The sequence below is a fragment of the Opisthocomus hoazin genome, chromosome Z (genome assembly GCF_030867145.1).
Source record: "Opisthocomus hoazin isolate bOpiHoa1 chromosome Z, bOpiHoa1.hap1, whole genome shotgun sequence".
In the NCBI taxonomy this organism is placed as follows: domain Eukaryota; kingdom Metazoa; phylum Chordata; class Aves; order Opisthocomiformes; family Opisthocomidae; genus Opisthocomus; species Opisthocomus hoazin.
Window position 1 is genome coordinate 16,582,942 of NC_134454.1, and position 13,609 is coordinate 16,596,550.

Genomic DNA, 13,609 nt, shown 5'->3' on the forward strand with positions numbered 1-13,609 from the left:
CTCCATTGCTACACTTGGCAGAACATCACATGTCCACTTTTGGCAGGATGTTTCCTTTAAAAGAAATCTTTTACGAGCTGGAAAAATCACTTTTTCTCACCTGGTTCTTGGTATTATTCCCTGCAAGACCATGTAAGAAACACTCCTACTGGAGAAACGCAAACAGATTTGCAAGGACTCGTCAAGAAAAGATAATGTCACATCTAAAAGATACAAGTCAAGCACTGTTTTGATTCCTTCTGCAATGAATATTGAATCATATTTATTTTAAAACTGTGCTGGCTTATTTCTGTTTCTGCAGAATGGTGATCCCAAGGATTACTAAGCCCTCAGAACTATCAATCAAATAAAGAATAACATCAAGAGTAAGCAAAGTGAACCCTACCATTTTTTAACCACTAATATCTTCAAGTTTTTGCAAAGCATCCGTTCAGTTCATCATGCCCAGGGATCTCATTTTCTCCTCTGCCCGGCTTGCAGTGCCCGAGGCTCTATTTGCACAGCTGTTGAACAATCTGAGTTCCCACTGCCGCCTCCTGAGTGCTTCACTTTTTGAAACTGGGGGTGTGTAAACTGAAACACAAAATAAGTAGGTGCATTTGAAATTAATGGACCTGAGTGACTTCTTGGAAATTGGCAGATCCTGGTGCTAGCAAGATAACCAACTCTGCCTCTTGGGTATTTCAGTAAAGATAATTGTAAATGTAAATGATATTTTCGGAAGGTGGGTGGTTCCCTTCCATGGCCTCAGCACTTCGCGCTGCATTAAAAGAGCAGTTCTCAGGCTGCAGCCCTGTCAGAGATTGCCAGGAGGGCAGCTGGGACCATCGACTTCCACTTTTGCTTCTACAGGCGAGAGACTGTGTGCTGCACGGATGCTGCAGCAGCCGTAAGCACATTGCTCGGCTGTACCCTCCCCGCTGAGCTGCCACCAGTATGAAGCTGCCACTACTGTTTGCATTTCATTCTTCTCCATCACCTGGAAGTGGAGGAGCCCCAACATCTGACCAGCCACTTGAGCAGTCACCAGCAGGGACTTGTGAGGAGTGGTCCTGCTGCCACCCAGCATCTCCCACTGCAGTTCTGCTGCCAGAGGAGCTCACTAGCACTTGCTTCCATCCGCATCTCCCCAATACAAACAAACTCCCCGAAAAAACCCCAGCTGAACAGTTTGGTCCACCACACCTTGGTCCACCAGACCTGTCTCCTGGCAGGCAAGAGGCATCCAGACCACCCACCTAGTCATTTCAATCACTGTTGCCACTCAGCCACCAGTCTATAGCGGCAGATGGCCTGGGAGACAAATTCCTTCCACAGACCACCCCCCCATCCCATTACTGAGCAGGGCTGCTGAGGGTCTCCCTCGACAACGTTGACTATGCACAGACACACACGTGTCCTCTGGGAACTTGTCATGCCATCCGCAGCACGTGCCTGTCCCAGAGCAAAAGGAACATTTGCTCTTTCCCTAGCCATGGTGCGCCCTTGTTCCCAAAGGCTTGTAAAACTAATGAAATTAGGAAAGGAGAGAGAGGGAAAAGGGACAGGGAAAAAACATCTACATGTCCTGTGTTTGTTGCGGTTGGTTGCACTGCTTTCATCCTGGGGATTTTGTGAGCATCAATTCAGTTGTGACCAGACAAATGAACTGCAACACGACCTGAAGAGATTAGAGCTGAGTGGGCTGCTGGCAGTGTCAAGATATTTGGTATTAACAAATGTATAAACCCATAAACTAGAGAGCTGATACAAACATCATCATGGTAGGTGGAAAGGCAGGCAATGTAACCAAGCAGCTGCACTGTCAGAGAAGTTTAAACTAATCTTTGATCCCTTATACCATCCCACGAATGCTAGTCCCTCTCCCCAGGCAGTGACTGTGCTGCTGGGAGACAGGGTGAGCTGTAAGAAATACATTTTAGGAATTGGTCCTAAAACAATATGCAAATGTAGTCAAAGCAAGATAAACAGTTGCCTATCTAACGAATTCATCCTTCTGGAGTTTTCTTGTAAAACTGCTGTGTCAGTTCCAACTGATATCTGCTTTTAATCTCCTTTGAAACCAGTGTTTCTTGGAAACGAAACAGGCATTGCTCTCTCACAAACGTTTGGCCAAGATTAGCATCACACTCGTTTCACGTCATTCACACACTTCACTGAGGGCGCATGTCCTCCTGTTGTTCAGGGGGAGCGGGGAGCATCAACTCAATCTTCCCCATTCAGATGTCTCCACGCTCAACTTATATTTCAGTAGATGCAGACACGCTAAAACATGCTATGGCAACACTGAGGTTGTGACATACAGGAAGCGAAGCAGAAAATGCAGCGTGAAGGATTACACACTGGCTGCTCCTCCTGTTACAAAAGAAAACCATGGGGCTGTGGCTCGGCAAACCGTCAGTCCCAGCACCCAGCCTTCCCACTTGTGTCCATCACCCATTTTACTACAGAAGTTCTATTTAGTGGCTCCGTAATACTTTTTCACCTGGTTTGCCAGAGTAATTTTCATTATTATGGTTTACTGCCTCCTGTTATTCATATAGCCTGGGGCCAGATCATCTCAAGGTATCTCACTCCTATCAGCAAAGGAGAGCTAGAAATTTGTACTGTCAGACCTCACACTTCTCAGCTAGTTTACTTGCTAGAAGCATTAACAAGTCTTGTATCAACAAAAATAAGGGCATGCCCTTGTCTGGGTTATGGCATGCCAGAGCACGCTGCAACCACTGGTTTCCCAAGGAGGTGGCTCCTTCATGGACAGCAAAGGGCAGGAGAGTGCTCCTGTGTCTCCTCCCGCGGTCTGGTACTGAGCTGCACTGCTGATTAGCTAGCTCCAGGTTTTACTGATCATGAAGGTCTTTTTCGGATACAGACAAAGCCATAACTACATCCTCCATGTCCTGTCATGGAGATATTTATTTTAGGGGTGATGTCCCATAATGCTCTACAAGAAGTTGAAAAAAAATTGTATGCTCTTAATGACAAATGACCCACTTGTTTGCTTCACTAAACTAAATTTCATGTGACTGCAGCAGTTAGGTATGACAGATGCTGAGGTTGAGCTCACTGAGGAACAACTGGGTGAGGCCACCTGCCCTGGGTTTCAGTCATAGAGGTGTGCACTGTTGTATCTGACATACACCCAACCTCTAAAAGATGTTGTCCCTTTTTCCTCTCCAATACTTTTCAGCTAGTTTGGTTGCCTCCAATATTTACAGCAAAAATACGCTTCCTAGCAGTGTTCAGGTAAGTCATTTTTATGCTCAAATTATTACATCTGAATATGGACTTCTGTAACTATTAATCCATTTTCATGCTAACTAGCAACACTGACAATATCGTATATGCTTTAAAAACAACAAATTTACCCTAAACCTGCGTACCTGCTTTTTAGTTAATACTTGAAACCACTGGCATAGCTGGGTATCTGCCCCCAGTATTTTGTTGCGGATAAAGCCCCGCAGCTCCCGTCAGTGCTAATTCACGGTACGGTGATTCAACGCCAAAGATGCCGACTGTACTGAGAAGCACTGCTGAGGCGGTATTTTCTCAGTGCTGTGCAGGTTGCCTAGTGACCGCTCACCAAAACAAATGTGGTCACTGGGGTATTTAAAGAGCAGTTTCCCCCAAAGGGTCCAGCATTTTGCAGGGGCACCTGTTACTTCCATGCTTGAAATTTCTGTCCTGAAATGACAGGCTCGATGTCGTACTCTAGCTGGTTAACACTTTTTATAAGGAAATCGTGCAACATGTGTGCAATCCTCTCTGACTCATCTCACACCAGAGCTGCTTAAATCACACTTCAACGTGCACATTGTCAGGCCAGCCACAGGAGCAAGAGTGAATAAAGCACCACCCTTTCCCAGACACGTAGTGGTTTATACGTTTGTTTCCTATTTCTCCATCTTTGGTGGAAACTGAAGGTAAACGGCACTCTTCTCAGGAAAACACAGCATTCGGTCACCCGTGAACAAGGACATGGGGCAGTATCTGAGGAAAGGGTTTCCCAGCAGTTTGGACACAAGTTGTCCTACGACGTTGTATCACCCCACGCACCCATGACAGGGCTGAGCGCTGATGTTCCCAAGTGCAGGAAGGGTCCTGCCTTATAAAGGTCACACTGTGTATTTCGTGGCTGGAGGTTAAGCGACGGACTCGAGGGTTGTGTCAGGAGGTTGGAGGTGCGTGGCAGCCAGTGCAAGCTCCAGTCAATGCAGGGTCCAGGTGTACCGGCTTAAGTAATAAGGCTTTAGGTATCTGTAACAACAGAGTGAATGACACCAAAAGGATGGCAACTTAAGAGTCACTGATACACATGCTCGTCCTTCTCCCCTCAGGCTGTCACCCACAAAACTAAAAAAGCCCCAAGCCTAACAAAATACATCATGTTTGTGAAGGCAGACACTTTATTTAGAAAACTCCAAACCCAAAGTTTTCACAGGGAACTTTACTTCAGCCCTCCTGTTTGCATGCTTGACGCTGGGACAGGTGAAGACTGCCTTTGGTGCAAGACTGGGGCTATGAGAAAAATTTATTTCTGGTCCAGCCATTGAAAGCAAGGAGATGGGAGTGCAGAAAGCAGGCCTGTCCCTGTGAGAGGAGTGCCTGAGGATGCCATGGTGTTACCAGCTTCCACCAAACCAGCATCCATCGCTTCTCTTCACAGCAAAGCCAGATCTTTTGCCTGGCTCATTTCAGAGCAGTGCATGGGGTGGTACACCTGCGGGACATACAGGACATCAAGGATTAGCCTCACGAACAACAGAGTGTTTTCTTTCTCCAGAGGCTTGGTGCCCACCGGCACTGGAAGAGGCTGGAGTGCCAGCACCAGTACCACCAGCACTGTCACCACCAGTCCCCTGCCCCGCACGCACGCCCCATCGCCCTGTAACTAGCGCGGGTAACTCCCAGCCTCCTTGTGTAACACTCCCTGCCTTGAACAAAGCTCTTATGAATCACAATTTCCTTTTATTCCATTCGTTCAGAGCACAGCCTCTAATGGACACTTCAAAGCCTGGCAGCAACTGTCAGAGAGGTTTCCTCCTGAGTGTGCTCGTGGAGCTCCAATGGCGAATGCTCCACACACACAAATGAGGTGAGTCCCCTCAGCACACCCATCATATCTGGTTGTGGCCTTCTTTTCATTTTAGAGCTTGGGAAATATTCCTAATGCTGTCTTAAACAAGCTGTGCCTCCTTTCAAGTTTTGATGCTCTGTTTGAAACATGGAGACGATTTTTTAAGAATACAGAAAGAGTCAGATTTTTCATATTTCTTCATATATTTAAAGCAAATCTTTCATATTGACTTCAGTTGCATCTGTGAAGATACAGAGTTTCCAATGTCAGGTATCAACTGTTAAGCACCTGGGAAGTGTGAAATGCCCAGTGTAACCACCTGTGAAAATTTAGGTGGAAGCCACCTGCTTTGCACGACCAAAATCCCATACCAGAGTCTAGTGGCATCCGACTGGTCAGGGCAGCGGTCAGTCCCCTTAACCACGAGGCTATCCTTTTGCTTTTGCTGCAACTGTCTGTCCCCCTTGCTACAAACCCTTCTGCAACAGCAAACAGCTTCCTTCAGTACACAGCCCTGACTCACACCCAGAATCACATCGTGCCCAAGGAACGAGGAAGGGTTTTGTGAATAAAATAACTTGATCATGTAATTATCAGCAGCTTGATCAGCCATGTGCATGTGGGAATGAAAAATGAGACAGCTGGCAGTCTTTCCTGAATTTTTAATTGTTTGACTTTGTCATCATATTTTCCTTTTAACTTTGCTCTTCTGCATAATTGTATACACACATGTCTATCCACATGAAGAAGCTGTTCAGAGAAACTGGATGATGCTGGAAGAAGTGTGGGATCAGAGAGGTGAGAGCAATGGGAACTTGGAGAGTACCTGGTGGCTGAAGAATAATCAGAGATGAAGAAGCATAAGGGAGTCTGACAACAATGGAGATTCAGGAAATGCTGAGGAAGGAAACCTGCAGTTTGCTAATCTATTAAATTAATATTAGGGGAAGAAAAGCACAAATCCAAATAGCAAACACATCTCAAACTATGCACGTGACTCACAGATGATGTGTTCGTGGAGCTTACTTTCCAGAGGCTGGTGCATTAAGCCAGCCAGGACAAAAAGCAGAAATACTCTTTATCCTGGGCTGGCTCTGGTAAAACATGCACATAGTTCTACACTGAAGAACATAAATGAGAAATCTTTCTCTCCAAGTATTCAGCAGAGACTAGATTATTCTGTAAGCAACATCTACCACCAAGATTTTCAAGACCCATCTGGACAAAACCCTGTGGCAACCTGGCCTGGCTTCACACTGGCCATGCTTTCAGCTGGAGGTTGGACGAGAGATATCCCGAGCTCCCATCCAACCTAAATTATCCTGTGAAAGACTAACTAATGGCACCAACACCCAGAAAACATGCAGTGTCTCATGCGTACTTAGCATTTGGCTGAGAGTCACGCGTAAAGTACATTTCCAGTCTCCTTGACAGCAGCAGAGCTACTCACAGGAAGAAATTGAGAAGAAGCACATTCTTAGTTACCAGTCTGGTTTGATAGGCTGTGATACTGCAAACCACACTGTTCCAAACCCACTCTGATCTGTGAGTTTCCAACAGGATAACAAGAATGAAAGTTGGCTGAAAAGCAAGAGACCATCAAAAACGGGAATTTGCCAAGCCATGTTGCACACATGTGCCACAGAGGATGTGGGTGAAGGTGAGGCCTCATCTGGAGTACTCTGTCCAGTTCTGGGCTCCCCAGTTCAAGAAAGATGAAGAGCTACTAGAGAGAGTCCAGCGGAGGGCCACAAGGATGATGAGGGGACCGGAACATCTCCCCTACGAGGAGAGGCTGAGCGAGCTGGGCTTGTTCAGCCTGAAGAAGAGAAGGCTGCGAGGGGACCTAATAAATGCTTATAAATATCTGAAGGGTGGGTGTCAGGAGGATGGGGCCAAGCTCTTTTCAGTGGTGCCCAGTGACAGGACAAGGGGCAATGGGCACAAACTGAAGCACAGGAAGTTCCGTCTGAACATGAGGAAGAACTTCTTCCCTCTGAGGGTGATGGAGCACTGGAACAGGCTGCCCAGGGAGGTTGTGGAGTCTCCTTCTCTGGAGATATTCAAGACCCGCCTGGACAAGGTCCTGTGCAGCCTGCTGTAGGTGACCCTGCTTCAGCAGGAGGGTTGGACTAGATGACCCACAGAGGTCCCTTCCAACCCCTACTATTCTGTGATTCTGTGATTCTGTGAAATACGGCTGGTGACTTCTGTAGCAACAAAGAAGAAAGCAGTACAGGTACCCTTCCAAGGGATGTTGTTATACTCACGGTTTATCTTCAACAGTGCAAACTGAGGAAAGTCCCCCAGTCACTGTAGAGGGTTAGAGAGCCAAGTGCAGATTCCTGGGGGAACTGCATCTGGACATGCCCACAGCACTAGGGGGGAGACACACCTGGAATCGGGAAAAACAAGGAATGTGATGGCACCCTCCTCGGCTTCACTAAGCCTTATGAAGCTAGAGCAACACTATTAATAATCCTGACATTTCTTTGCCTTTCCTAGAAGCTTTAGCTGTCATTTGCACAGTTAATAATGCTGTTGTATCATTGTGAGCTATCACTGTCATCATCCTGGAGAGATGGCTGGGAAATGCCAAAGCTTCAGGCTGTCTGCAAACATGAGATCTCTACCACTGGTTCACTGCTGAATGCTAAGGTCACAGCCACAAACACGAATGTCTACATTCACTTTTAAAAAACTGAAGTCTGAAATTAGGGAGCAGGCAAAAGGGATGGATGTTAGTTCTGCAACCTGCTGTCTCCGTTCTTTCCTGCTGTTGATATTCGCACTTGCAATTTGCCCTGTTTTAGAGGTGTCTCTTACCAGCACTTGTTCAGCAGCACAAACCATAGCTAGGGATGTATTTTAGTAATAGTAATTACATACTGAGGTGCATGCCAACTAAACAATGCTCTCTCTACTGCAGCATTTCACTGGGTGTGATGGAGAATTACTGTCCTTTGAATGCTCTCAGACACTGGGGACAAGCCAAAGAGATTTCTAGTCTTCATTTCTGCGAAGAATTCAACAAGTTCTCAATCAAGTAGTTTTGCGAGTGAGCTACTTAAGCAAACTGCAATTCCACCTTGCAGACAGTATGATCATTTTGAGGCAAAACACAGTCATTTCTTTGCAGTTCTGTTTTACATCCTGTTATTCTGTTCTGGGGAAAAAAAGCCAATCCGCAAAAGCTTGTAAGAAAAAAAAAATCCTACACAACTTGAGTCTGTAGGTGTTCCTCTCAAAAACATCATATCTTCCTCAACATTGAAAAACACTCTTCGTCCTCTTTCCATTCAATGAGTAGCCTCAATGGGGATGTTCTGTGAATATCTGCCAGATTTCATCCAAGAGATCTCTGCGGGGGCAGCGGTGCAAAACTACATGTGGTGGCTTGCAATTGATTGTAAAATGCTCACAGAAGGAAAGGAAGTAAAATCAGTTTTGGATTTCTTTTCTCTTCTACACTAGTTTGTCACACATTTTTCTAACCATGCTAAACCAGAAAAAGTGTCTACTTATCCATATATGCAGTTGCATTATATGCCATTAATACACAAAATACATTAATTTCTATGAAAACTAGTTTTCTGCTTGGCCAGTCTCTTTGTCCAAGTGCACATTTTTCTCTGTGCCCAGTATTAAACAGCCACAAAAGTAATAAAACGATGATGGTTAATGCTTCTGCTTCACTTAGTGCCTCTGTTTAACTACCTAGTATCTCTGCAGTTGCCTCAATCACTTTATGTCACTCCGCTTTGCCTTTGCTACTTCAGAAAAGAGAAGAGACATGCTAAAAGCAGAGTTAATTACCAAGTTAGGTTTGCAGCTCTTGAAGAAGGAGAGCTTGCTTCCCTGTTTTAAGTATGCACACAGTGTTCTGCTACGCATGCACACGCATATTTATACCATGAGCTATACACCTGTATTTTGATGTAATACAGGCGCGCTTGCTGGCCCCTGCTTGGTTAATGGCGATGGAATGTCTTCAGCCTCTTTCAAGTTGTTGTTCAGCTCTGGCATGTGGTCAACCCCAGGTGCTAAGCCCAGGAGCTTCAGGACACCTTTCAGCAGTCTGCACGGTTTAAACACTCAGGCAGGAGACAGAGACTAGAAATTCTAGGAAAGTTTTTAATTTGTAAGTCTTTCTGATATCCCTGATTAATTAAAAATCCCACCTCTGTATGAAAGCAGATATTTCCCTGATTTGAGTAACAGCAACATTCCTAGAACTCAACCATCTGACTGAACAATTACTGATTCTTTGAAGAAGCATCATCAGCCATCTTTCACAGAACATATAATAAGAGATATGGACAACTTCACTTGATCTTTTTCTTCCAGAGGAAGAATTTATCCAATTTATCTGATTTTTACAGATAAAGAAAATCAGTTGTTCCAGCTGTTAATTGACAGATTTCCTGAATTAAATAAAGGATGTACAGTCCTCCCCACCTTCTGAAATTTCTCTTTTGAACAAGAACTTATTGAGGGCTGAGTTGCTTATTAGTTTTCTGATGCTGTTGCACAATGCCTAGAACATTTTTGTCTCTGTCCCTGATGGAATATTTCCTCATGTCAAGAGTGCTCTTTTATCTGAGTAGACTGCTGAAGAGTTGATTATGTAGATGAACTCTGTCTAGAAGGTCCAAAGTTTGTGCTGAGAGGCCATTTACAGAAGCTTCTCCCGTGACTTTGCATCAATCATGGTGGAGATTTCAGGAATTTTTAGCATCATGCCAAGAATCGTTCGATGACTATGCATAAAATCTTAGCTGCTTAGGAAAGACACAAAGCTACATTTCTACTTATGTTGCTTTTTCTGGGATCAAAGCTTGCTAAAATTACTAAGGTGATATTTCAGATTTCTCTTCCAGCCTGGCAGTTCACAATATGAGAGCACAGACTGTGATCTATCTATAGTGGCTGCTTTGCACTGCTCTTTGCCATTAGTACAGTAATGATACTTCATTTTTCCACTCAGTGTTATTCCAGCATCTTCTCACTCCTCAAATAAAATTTACTATTACCTGCTAAATCAGCTTGGCTTCGCAGTAGCTGCATGCCCTTCTTTCACTTTTCTTCTCGCTGTTTTCTGCCGGTGTAGGTCTAACATTGCATAGTTGAAGACTAAATGGAGGAGGGTTTGAGAGTTTAGTAGGAAAGAGTGGCACCCCCCAGCTCGTCTCCATACCGCTTGCAGTCAGAGCACTATGTTCAGATACCTTGACCAGTACTTCATCCTAGCTCTAGATCATGGCCCAGCTCAAAGTACGGGGCTGCGTAGATCAACTCTGTGCTCCAGAGAACAGGAGGATGGTGGCTGCTGCATACAGGGGACAGAGGAGGGGACTTCTGGCAGCAGCCATTGCTATCCCTGTCACTGCTGGCCACAAGAGTAAGAGCGGAAGGTGCACTCTTCAGCCTCATCCCTTGCACTTGCTGCAGCTGGAATGAGCCCAGACCTTTGCCCAACAGCATGAAATATGCAAGACGGTCAGGAGGGACTGCTATGACGAGCTGGTGAATGCAGAGCTTGATGACAGACTTCCATCTGTGGCACCCCTAGGTCACCTATAGCCTGTGTAAGTCCAGCTGGCCATCACATCTTACTCCTTCCCCAAGACCCTTTCTGGCCTTTCTTCTGTCTTCTGTTCTAAAATGCAATCCCCTGACAGTGCAAGATTAGATTTTCTTTTGCCTACTTTGCCAAGAAGCCTTTGGCCAGCTCTGTGCAGTTAGCATTATTTGCTCTAAGTCCATGGAGATCTAATTATCTAGCCATGGTGAAGTAGCAGTAGCCTGGGTACAAACAGGGTTGTAAGTGAATTTACTTACTTCTCCAGTGCCACCAGTAGGTGCCTGTACCTTGTCCCAAGGTGCAACCATAGCATGCTTGGTGTTTCACTTGATAGAAGTAGGTCCAGCTTCCTTTTATTTTCTCCTTTTTGGATTTAAGAAAATAGTTCCATATTCAATTCAGGTTATTTAACTATGCTTCTAAGTAGTCATTTACAAATTTTCTTTATCACCTATTTTAAAATATTTTTTTTAGCCTACTAGAATTTATCCTGTGAGGTAGGTGACCCTTGCCTTGCTAATGACAAGACAATCAGGCATAACACACAGTAAAAGGCAATTTTTATGCACTTCCCACCTCTGTGGCATCAGCAAACATCTTGAAAAGAAACACGTGAAATGTCACATTCCTAATATTAGCACATATTTCTGCAGCACAAAAGGACAAAATGGGCTCGTGAAGCAGCAACCTGGTGGACAAACTAGTGGGGCTTAGAAAGACACTGAATGACAGATTTTTAAGGCAGATTTTCAGAAGCCAGAAACTGCAAAATCAGCAAGATTGAAAACATAGGACCAGGTGTTTGAACAGGGGAAAAGATTTTTTAAGTACCCTGTGCATGGAGGGAAACCCAGTATTACTGATTCCAGGGTGAGATTTGCTTGTGGAATCATAATAGCTTACACCAGCAATACCTGCACACTGCGTCCGCAGTCTCACGCGAGATAAAAAAACATTGTTCAGATTAATGGAGCCCACGTTTCACATTAATAAGGAGACTAACCGGCAGTGTAGCATCCTTACCTTGCTTAAGAACCAGGCAGATGAAGAAAGGACAAGCAAGCTGAATCCTGCATTTTTTCCAGCCCTCCCACTTCCCAACAGACACAGTTTAGAAACAGCACAAGCTGCTTAAGGCATGGCAAGGGTCAAATCTCACTAAGTACTTCACATTTCAACATGGGCTTGAGTCAGCCACAACGGCAGCGGGGGAAGAGTGGGAAATGAGAAACTCCCCGGAGCAACCGGGAACAGTAAATAAAGGAGACAGAGAACACAATGCAAAGCAACGATGCCATGGCTAGAAAAAAGTCATGAAGGATGGAGGGAAATCTGAGCTTTTAGGGTTTTATTTATTTATTTATTTTTGAATAGCCACCATTTCTCATCCTCTGCACCAGACTTCCCTGACATCGCTGTCAGAGAGGGGCTGACTGGTTTGGCAGCTGGCTCCCCGTAGCAGCACAGGGCAAGAGCAGCTGGGGCCAGGCAGAGTGCATGGCCACGTTCAGCAGGGCATCAGGGCAAGGCATCACAGCGGGAGAAACCGTGCTGCACAAAGAGAGAGATGGAAAATGAGAGAGATGGAAAATTAACCCTCGACAGGGAGAGAGGTGGGGATTTCAGGAAACGTCCTGGTGGAGACTCAGGAGAGAGCAGAGCTCACCAGGCGGACTTTCAGAAGAGCCATATCCCTTTTCCCACAGAACTGTTTTACATCAGATGCGCATTTCCTTTTCCAGAGTTCATTGCACGTCACTTTAAGCTTTTTAATATAACAGCTACCATCCTGGAGAATTGAAATGCAGGGTGATTAGGGAGTCTGGTTTTGCTCATAACCCACACTGAGGTCAACAGAAACCAGGATGCAAGCAAGGTCAGAACCCTTGTAGCTGAAATGGGAGTCACTGTTTCCTCCAACCCTCTTAACAGGCAATCATAGCTTCTCAACAAAATTAACTGTAAACAATTTTGGCATGTATGCTAAGTGGATTTAATTTAGTGCAGTAGTAAGTACACAGCCACAGAGGGTCCTAGAGTTTCTCATTTTGTGCATTCAGTCATTCTTCACTTACATTCTATGGCATTACAGCTAATGACAACAACTCAGGACATTAACTAATGAGGGAGATTAGACTGCAGAAACCAGGATAATCTGTTGGTCAGATGCTACCACCTTGATGAGCAGGTGCAGGAACTGTATGATACACGATGTAATGAATGTATGACATGTGGTGACTGGCGACTGGATCTGCTGCTCTCTAGTAAAGCCCAGGCTGTGATCAAAGCCTTCTGCATGGTCCTAAGTATTTTAATCCCTGTGTGGATTTTCTCATGCCTAGTAAGACTCATGCTCGTGCTGAATTCAGTTCTTCAGTGGGAACTGTTAGTAGGGACTCTGCCTTCTGCCCAGTCTGCTGTTCTCAAGGAAGCTACAGACACGCATGTCTTCAAGGCTGCTCTATTTCTGTTGAACTTATTGAACTGACCAAACATGCTCAAAAAATACTGCGGGAAAGGAGGGATAGACACATACAGTAGTACTGGGAAATGACGTCAACCTAATTTCCCTAAGAAATTCTTGGTGGGTTTTTTTTCTTTTTTTTTTTTAAAGCAGACTCTTCATATATGAAATTACTAACATCAAACCATACCTGGAGCAAAGAGTCTGAAAGTCAAAGTTCCTGGAGCCAGATGACCTGAACCCTGTTCCTTGCTACAGCACAAACTTCTTATGGTCATTTTAAGAGGTCACTGAGTACTTTCTGCCTTTGGATAATGAAGGAAATAATTCTTTACACTACTTCAAGAGCATTTTGTACTAAGGTCAGTCATGCTGTCAGGAGGAAGTATCCACGACACGTACAGCACGGCTGATTCATTTTCCAACAGCTAATCATGTGGTAGATCCACCTTAGCAATCAACTACATTATCTCATTTTAATTTT